Here is a 9,104-nt window from a genome sequence, read left to right as displayed (position 1 = left end):
TTTTGCCAAAAGATCTGTTCAAAACGCCGCACATGCTGGAAATCTACTGCAAAAGCGACATTACAAATGAAGGTCATCCTCTAATATCCTTAAACTATTCTCGAGGTTGTGATCCATTTTGTGAACTGTTGACCATTCACCAAGTCCCCTTCCTCCTGTCAAATGGATTTGGAACGAACAATGAAACCCTACCTAAGACCCTATTAAGGCCATAATTGCATGATATGGTGGCCATCTTTTAAGCTTATTTACCTTTGTCTCAGCCCTGCGCCAACTAAATCCATTTTTGTGTAGCCTACATGGGCTTTGAGGGGCCTTGGTTTAAGGCTGGCAGCACGTAAAATATGTATTAGCTGAGTGGCTGGTACTCCTCCCGAAATGCAAATCCTAGGCTACCGTAGCTTGAGCAGAACACAATGTGTGTAAGAGAGTGTGAAACACACACGCACACGCACACGCACACAAATGGGGCAGTAGCTCAGGAGGTAAAGCGGATCGTCATGTTATCGGAAAATTGCCGGTTCGGTGCCCGGCTCCTCCTTGTAGCGTGCTGAAGTGTCCTTGAGCAAGACACTCAACCCCGAACTGCTCTCGTTGAGCCGCGGTGCGCCTTGCACGGCTGCCGCCACCATCTGTGTGCGCGTGCGAATGGGTGAATGAGATATTCACTGTGAAGTGCTTTGAGTCGTGTGACTAGGAAAGCGCAATATAAATGCACGCCATTTACCTCAGGTGATGTGGCGTTTAGGCAATGAACACCACAACACTCCTGGACATGCTCGCCTCAAGGCTCGCAAAATGACTCATTACCGCTTGAGAAACCGTGTAAGTGCTGCAGAGGGGGCAGCTGCAACTCAATCAAAATTCAAGTTAAAAAAGGAGGCTTGGATGGGAGCGCATGCACGCTGACTTTTACTTTCACGCTCAGCCTAAATGGAAATGACATACATGCTCAGTTAACTATCAACTGCAAAGTCCAATCTGAATCTTCTGTTGATTATTACCTTAATTACTGAGAGCTGCCTGCTACAATTATAATTTTTCTTCATTTTGCACTTTCCTCCAGTCATGCTACGTGCCGTTGGAGTCGGAACTCAGGAAAATCTGATCCCCTACTCGGGATTTTTCTCTTAATTTTAAAATATATATTTATTTATTTATTTTTAATGTGAAGGAACAGCCATTTAAGTTCCTTGTTCCAAGTTACAGCGACATGGCGGCACACAAAGCAAACAATGCATACATTTATAGATTTATGTGTTTAGATTTGCATAGATTTTCCAGTGGATCGCAGCATAAGTGGCAGTGTTTAGGAGCATGTAGGGCTTGAACCCAGGAGCTTTTGACTGCTGGCTTGGATCTCCCTGACCACCAGGGCATCCCTACCACCTTACCTGCTTCATGCAAGTCAGTTTAGCCACCGGTTAACCCGTGCTTCTCCATCTCCAAACCATCTATCCCGCTGGCTTTACTGTATAATCATCTATTTCTATATTTATCTGTCTTGTGAGTGATCCTTGGCTCTCGATGTAACATTATTTTAGAAGGAAGAGGCAGGCGAGCCAACAGGCATTGCAAAATACTAACCTAATAGTCAACGGAAAGGAGCAAAGACCTAAGCAAAGGCTCTCATCTTGATAACTCAATCCTCATACACATGAAGTTTTATCTCTACACGCACACACACACACCCACACGCCTCCTCTGACGAAAGCACACGGGCGTGCACTCGCAGAAGCGCACTCGGCGTGCCTCGGTGCAAAGCGCTCAGTGAGTCACTTTCTCTGCAGTGCTCTCTTCTGGCTGAGCTGTAGTTAATCTCTCGCTGCTCTCCTGTGGGAGGACATGATGGAGGGAGCAAGAGAAAGAAGAGAGCGAGGGAGAGAAAGAGAGATACTCCGCGGCGGCGTGATGAGCTTCCCTAAGCTAAGGCACCCCGGGGAGTGCTCAAATGTCCAAAAAACCTTGCAAGATTTAACAAACTGAAGCGATTACGGCTAGTGCGTTTGCGTACTTGCTCCTGTCTCTGTGTGTGTGTGTGTGTGTGTGGGTTCTGCCTACTGTCTTATTCAGTGTTCTGAACTGAAATATCCAGGAGCTTTTTTGACATCCCAATCCCACTATCTGGCAGCCTCCTCACCCCCCACTCCCAAGGGTTCCCCGCCCCCCACTCCCCACCCCCCACGGCCCCTTCCTCCACCTCTGCGCTTGAGGGTGTTAATGAGTTTCATCAAATCTGCTTGATTTAAGCATCACTGAAATATTTACCTGCCACAGGAAGCCCCCCGGGGCACCTGGTGAGCGTGTACAGAAATCTTTCATCAGAACACTGTTTTTGAAGGTATCATAACATTGTTATGGTGTTGGTATGATTATTATAATTAGTATACGCTTATATCATTATAATATCTTAGTCATCATGTGAGACACAGATCACAATATCATAATATTGTGACAGATATATTGCAATTTTCTGAACTTTATAGACTGTTCTCTCGCTGTTCTCTTCTTTCCTGTACAACATACGTGTGGACCACTGGGCGCTCGGCGGCCTTCCAGCCGTACATCCATTCCAGGCTGTTTCAAACCAGGCTCCCCCGCTGCACTGATCCTCCTCGGGATGCAGCTTCATCTGCCGGGTTGAGAGGAAGAGTCGCTTTCTTCTGCCTCCCCTTTTTTCTGCCTTTTTCCCCCTCAAAGGCAGATCTTGCGTGTTTGTGATATGCATTTGGATTGATGGTGTGTGTGTGTGTGTGCGTGTGTGTGTGTGTGTGCGTGTGTGTGTGTGCTTGTGTGCATGCATGCGTGCGTGTGCGTGTGTGCGTGCGTGCGTGCGTGCATGCGTGTGTGTGTGTGTGTGTGTGTGTGTGTTTGGGGGGGGTAGAACTGTCATCCATGAGAACACAGGTATAGACACGCACACCCACACACACACACACACGCACACATGCAAAACCCACTTTAGCTCGCGCTGTCCCAGCAGTGTACTGTAGGTCTTCTCATCCTAGTCTGCCTAAAGGAGTTCACACGATTTGTACAAGAGAGTCAGAAGAAGGAGCGAGACAGGCACCGCTGTGTGTGTGTGCACATGTGTGTGTGTGTGCGTGTGTGTGTGTGTGTGCGCGCGTGACGGAGAAAGAGAGAGATTGCCGATGTTCTCTACCTCACTTCACTCCTCCCTGGCGCCCAGAGGCTTCTCCAAAGCTTTTAGTAAAAAAACAAGCGGCGGTGCGACGGATCAAACGGCGGCAGCAGCCACTTCCCAGCCTCCCCCAGCACATCGCCGCCTTTGATATTTCACTCGCTATCAGGGCCTCTTCGCTTTGTGTCTGATTTACACTGCTTAAACGGCTCTCTCTACTGGCCCTGGTCTTGACTGGAACCTCTTCCTTCACCCAACCTCTCCAACACACACACACACGCACGCACACACACACACACACACACACACACACCGTATATATATATATTGTCTTAATTAGCTTAGCTTCCCTCCTGTTGACCCCTGGCTAAAGGTGAGGGATGCATTGGCCATCCTAAGTACTGCCATGCCCAGCGGTCGCTTCCCGGGAGCCTCTCTGAGAAAGAGCGCGAGACCACGAGAAAGGCAGAGGGATAGAGGGCTGCCCCGTACTTGACACAACTCTCGCCCTCCCGCTCTTTTTCCCCGGCGAAGGCTTGTTGACATAGGTTGGCCGCTTCGGCGTGTTTTTGAAATGTTGGTCTGCCGTCGGTTTGTGTCACATCAAGATTGACGCCGGACGCTTCTCCAACGCCACCAAGGACATTTCGGACAAAGTACATTGTTTGCCCACAGGCTGTTTAGTCTAAACAGGAGGGCACGTTTTCCGCTGACGACGGCAGCGGTTGTTTCTGTTACCATGTGAAGCAGCAGGTACATCAAACATGCGCATTCCCTGCCGGAATTAGGGGCTCTGTTGTACATGTACAACATGTGTACATCCCAGAAAGGAGACTGTCTGTGCAGAGAGTGCTGGAGCTGATGATACTGTAGAGGCCCTTTGGATGAAAGAATCTCCCATCAGTACTTACTCTATGGATTCATATCTATCTTGGGCTTTGAGTCACGGAGATACCAAACCTGGACTGCAGTTACACACCTGCAATAAAGCAGGTGGCTGTTTCTTTGCACCTTAAAAGCTGTTTTCTCTGCTTGATCTGGAGCATATTGAGTCATCCTAGAATGGGGGGGGGGGGGGGGGGCTCAGGACAAGAATCTATGAGGTGAAGGTGTGACGAGGCTGTTACCGCACAAACACACCCCGCAGGCGTGCACGGAGCCTCGCGGCGCTCCTGAAAGAGAGCAATCACAGCTCTGACGATCCTGACGCCAGACAATTTGAGCTGATGTCAAAATCAGGCGTGATTCATCGAACACAAGGACTCTGCTGAATAGGCAATAATCCACAGCTTGTGTAAACCTAATTACGCCCAACTTGGCTGTACTAACACTCCCCTATCTCATATAGATTAGCTACAAGCTAATGATTGGAGAGTAATGGCCCAGTGAAATTTGCCTTGTATTGTCAGACACCCTTCATTGCTCCCTATCTGTGGCAATCTATTTGGGCGGAGTCTTTCTTTACTGTTTGTTGTGATTTCCATTCCATCGCTCCTCCCCTTTTCCCTCCACCCTACCTCTCAGATAAGAGTTTATGCACTAAATTTAGTCCAATTCTAAGGGCCCTCATTAATTATAGATCCATCTGCAGGGATTGGAGGGAGAACCATCTATTGATTTCAAAGAGAAAGAGAGTGTGTGTGAGAGAGAGAGAGAGAGAGAGAGAGAAAAAGAGAATGAGCAAAAGAGAGAGAGAGAGAGAGAGAGAGAGAGAGAAAGAGCAGAATAAAGATTACAGTCAGAAAGAGGAATGAGAGAGTGCTAATCCAATTTACTGAATCAACGCCATTCAGGAGTCTGATTCAGCTATCTTTAAATGCCCTATCAATGCTACAGTGATTTGGGCATGCACACATTATAATATACAGTACAGCTAAATGAATGGGAAGACGTAGACAATGCCACGGCAGCGATTGGATACTGTGGGACAACTGGGGAACAGATGGGATGCAGCCCTGGCGATAAACGCCATATTTCCATCCTACAGCGATCAAAACCTATTGACCATCAACAAGCGCAGCCCAGCCAAGTCCCCTGGGGAACACTTTGAAAGATGGGTTTGTTTGCTCCGCTCAAATTGTTCACATACAGTAGAGGCTGTTTTTACTGCTATGGGAATGACACCACACCAACTTCAGGTGGTTCTCCAGTCATAGAACAGAAGAACCATTTTTTGGTCCCACAAGGACCCTGTCAGCGGGAGGTTCATTGAAGAACCATTCCTATGAATGAAGACTCATTTGCTTCGTCAACTGCATTGTGTTTCTGCACAATTGTTCTTGTATATCATTTTCAGTACTGCCCAATGAATGAATAGCTCATCCCTACGCTATCCCAACAAGCCAAGAACATCAAGAACAGTTTCCCGGATAAAGTGGTTCTTTAATGAGTGATGCTTCTTTGTAGAGCCACACAGCCTTTCAAAGAACCAGTTAAGAACCACTATTTTCCTCTGTCCAGAGGGATCAGATGGATCCAGGGTCGTAAGTTCTAACATTGGTTGTCTCCAACGCTTGACTGAAGTGGACTTTTCAACATGTTAGTGTGGGTCACGCTTGCTTGTACTTGCCAGACAACTTATACAACTGTAAAACCGTGTTGTCCCCGTTTAAAACCTAAATTGTGGCTGCACTCTACAGACTTATATGGTAATGGAGGGTTGAGTTAAGTCATATTCTGAAGAAGATCAAAAACCCTCAATTGACTCCATTTTACAATCCATGTACCCCGCCCCAAACACTTCTCTCTCAAAGCGTTACTTTATCGCACTGGCCAGATGAAAGCATCATTTGAAACCTGCACATGTGTAAATGTATAAATGTTGATTTTAGCCGAGCAGATGCTTTCATATATCTTCATTCCAGCCAGTCGCATGATAGCATAAATGTCATATTAGGTAGTTTGATGCCCATTTAAGTATAAGTGTTATTTCCCACAGATGCTAACCAAAACATCCAGTCTGAGAAATGGCCGGGTAATTACAGGTGGGGAGGCTGGTTGTCAGAGGGGATCTCATTTGGAGCCCCGCATGCTACAGATTGGATCTGCCGGCCTGGCCACAGGAAGTGGGTGTAATGATAGGCCTCTCAGCTGCCACAGAACCACACTGAGCATGGCTCATCACAGAGAGCGGCCCTACAGGGGAATTATGTGGAGGGATCTGGCACCACAGCACTCGATTTTCCAGCAGACTGCCTCCCGGGTGGTGTTGACAGTGAGTAAGCCTTGAATTTACTCTGCCAGTCAATAAATGCCCCCACTTCCCCAAACCAATGGGAATTGACGGATCACTGGATGTGTTCTTTTTCCCCATATGTTACACTTGTTTTATGCAATATGTAGCTCTGGAGAGAGAGAGAGAGAGAGAGTGTGTGTGTGTGTGTGTGTGTGTGTGTGTGTGTGTGTGTGTGTGTGTGTGTGTGTGTGTGTGTGTGTGTGTGTGTGTGTGTGTGCGTGCGTGCGTGCGTGCGTGCGCGTGCGTGTGTGTGTGTGTGTGTGTGTGTGCATGGATTAGTGTGCTCTTGACTGCATATAGATACATATGTTACTTGCATTGAAATCATACACCAGCTTTGATGCCATATCACAAGGATCTCCACAGCGGCCTGTTTGCCTTTATGTGTGTGTGTGTGTGTGTGTGTGTGTGTGTGTGTGTGTGTGTGTGTGTGTGTGTGTGTGTGTGTGTGTGATATCCCTGAGGTAGCTCTCAGATCAAAGTGTTGGAGCAGCTTCCAGCTCGGTGCAGCGGGGGGTGATAGGTGTTTGCGCTGCCTAATCAGCTGCCTGAGTGGAAGTCCACCGCCGCCGCCAAGATAAGACGACATGTGCAGCCCACGCTGGGTTTAATTCATAATAATGGGGCCGACTCGTGAGGATTATTAATGAAAAAGAAGAAAGCCCCCGGAAAAACATGGCCCCGTGGAAGCCCAGCGGGGGAGCGCTTTTTGATTATTACGCCGCAGACGGTGCCGACCCAGACCCGGGGTGGAGACGAAGTTTAGCGGTTCCTCCGTCTCCATCGTTCTGAGGTAATGAAGAGGTTGGCTCCAGACGCCACCACCTTCCTTCTCCTCCTTCTCCTCCTTCTCATCCATCTCTTTCTCCTCTTCCGCACGACAGGCGGCGACGCAGCCAACCTTTGATTATTTGAACCCCAGTACAGCTTGCTTACCCGTGGTTGTTTTGTTTCCGCCTTCTAAAAAAAGAGACGGATGACTTAAAAATAAAAGGGGGAGGAGAAGCACGGTGCCATTTAAGGGTAACACCGTCAGACTTGGAATTACGCATCAAAGTCGAGTTCGATGGAGCGCGGCGCGGCGAGGCAAGTGAGGTGAGGTGTCTGCGGGGGAATTTCGCAACTTAACGTGAGAGGACGGGGGAGTGCCGGTCGGAGAGAGAGCGAGAGAGGGAGCGGGAGAGAGAGAGAGTGCCTGGTGAACGTGAGCTCAGACAACTTTATGCTCCTGTCAGCGTCTGTTTACCGCCACGACCAAGACACACTGAATACCTGAAAGGAGTCTCTTTCTGGCACAGAGACAGATTTAATGTAGGAGCCTTTTTAAAGACGAAACAAATTCCAAGGAGCGAAACTGCTGCCTTCAGGTACCTTCCCCCCTCGACTACTTAGCGCACGTAGGGGTGTCTGTGACTCCGGTAAAAGTGCAAGTACGACATTGACATTTGTACTTAAGTCACAGTGGAGCGGAACTTGCTCTTAAATATATTTCAATTATTATAAGCAAAAGTACTTGTCATATCCAGTGAAATTTAAAACATATATACAGAAATATGACATATGTGATAACAATATATTTTTTTCCACTAAAGTTACATGACTTATAAGCTTATTGTGACTATTATGCATTGAAATGTAGTGTAGGGAGGAAAGGTTGGTAAAAGGATGGGATTTATGCAGAGCTAAATTAAAATATCTAATGTATTTGCATAATTACTATCTATAATATATATTCCCAATTCCCAAAGTATACTATCAATTAGATATTTTTCAGTATGAAAATTAACCATTAATTGTGGGAGCACCTCCTTCATGAAGATGTGTAGTATAGCACACATAGCTGGGAGGAGGTCCGGCATACAGCTTCATGTATGGGTTATCATTTGGCTATTTTGGGTGACTTTATTTATTCATCAAATGTATTCTCTTCATAATTATATTTTAGTAGTATGATGATGATGAGGATGGTGATGAATATTATCATTATTATAATAATAAAAAATAAAATAAAATAATAATAATTATTATTATTTTTATGATTATTATTATCCTTCTTCTCCAGGATACTATGTGTCCTTTTGGTTTCTGTTTTCTACTTGTATATACAACTAATTGTTACTTTTATATCAGCTTTTGAGTAAAAGAAACAACAAAAATTGTGTCTAAAAGTATTTAACCTATACAGTTCATAGGTTCATGGGACATGAAGGCTGTTATATTGTTTGGTAATAACCACTGTAACTGTAATATAACTAAGACACATTAAAGTATAATTGTTAAAAAAAAGTTGAAAAATGTACTTAAGTAAAGCTGCAAAGTACTTTCTACCGCTGGTTTTAAGACCTTTCGTGTTTTGAATCCCGGTACTCCCACAGGGCATTACAGTAAGGACATATCACGGCCATGCTTGCGAACTGTCAGCATCACCGTAGTAATGCAGATGCGTTTTTTTTAAGGACATGGAGAGCGTAAATCCAATTTTGCTGCTCCTAACACGCGCTGCTAATGAAAGAACACAGACCCATTCTTCTTGCTTGATGTTTGTGTGTGTGTGTGTGTGTGTGTGTGTGTGTGTGTGTGTGTGTGTGTGTGTGTGTGTGTGTGTGTGTGTGTGTGCGTGTGTGTGTGTGCGTGTCTGTTAGTGTGTGTGCACGTGTGTGCGTGTGTGTGTGTGTGTGTGAGTGTGTGTGTGTTGGGGGTTGGGGGGTTGTGGTTCCTTGCGGCAGG

The sequence above is a fragment of the Zeus faber genome, assembly GCF_960531495.2.
Source record: "Zeus faber genome assembly, chromosome: 7".
Classification (NCBI taxonomy): domain Eukaryota; kingdom Metazoa; phylum Chordata; class Actinopteri; order Zeiformes; family Zeidae; genus Zeus; species Zeus faber.
Note: the sequence above shows the minus strand (reverse complement) of the source record.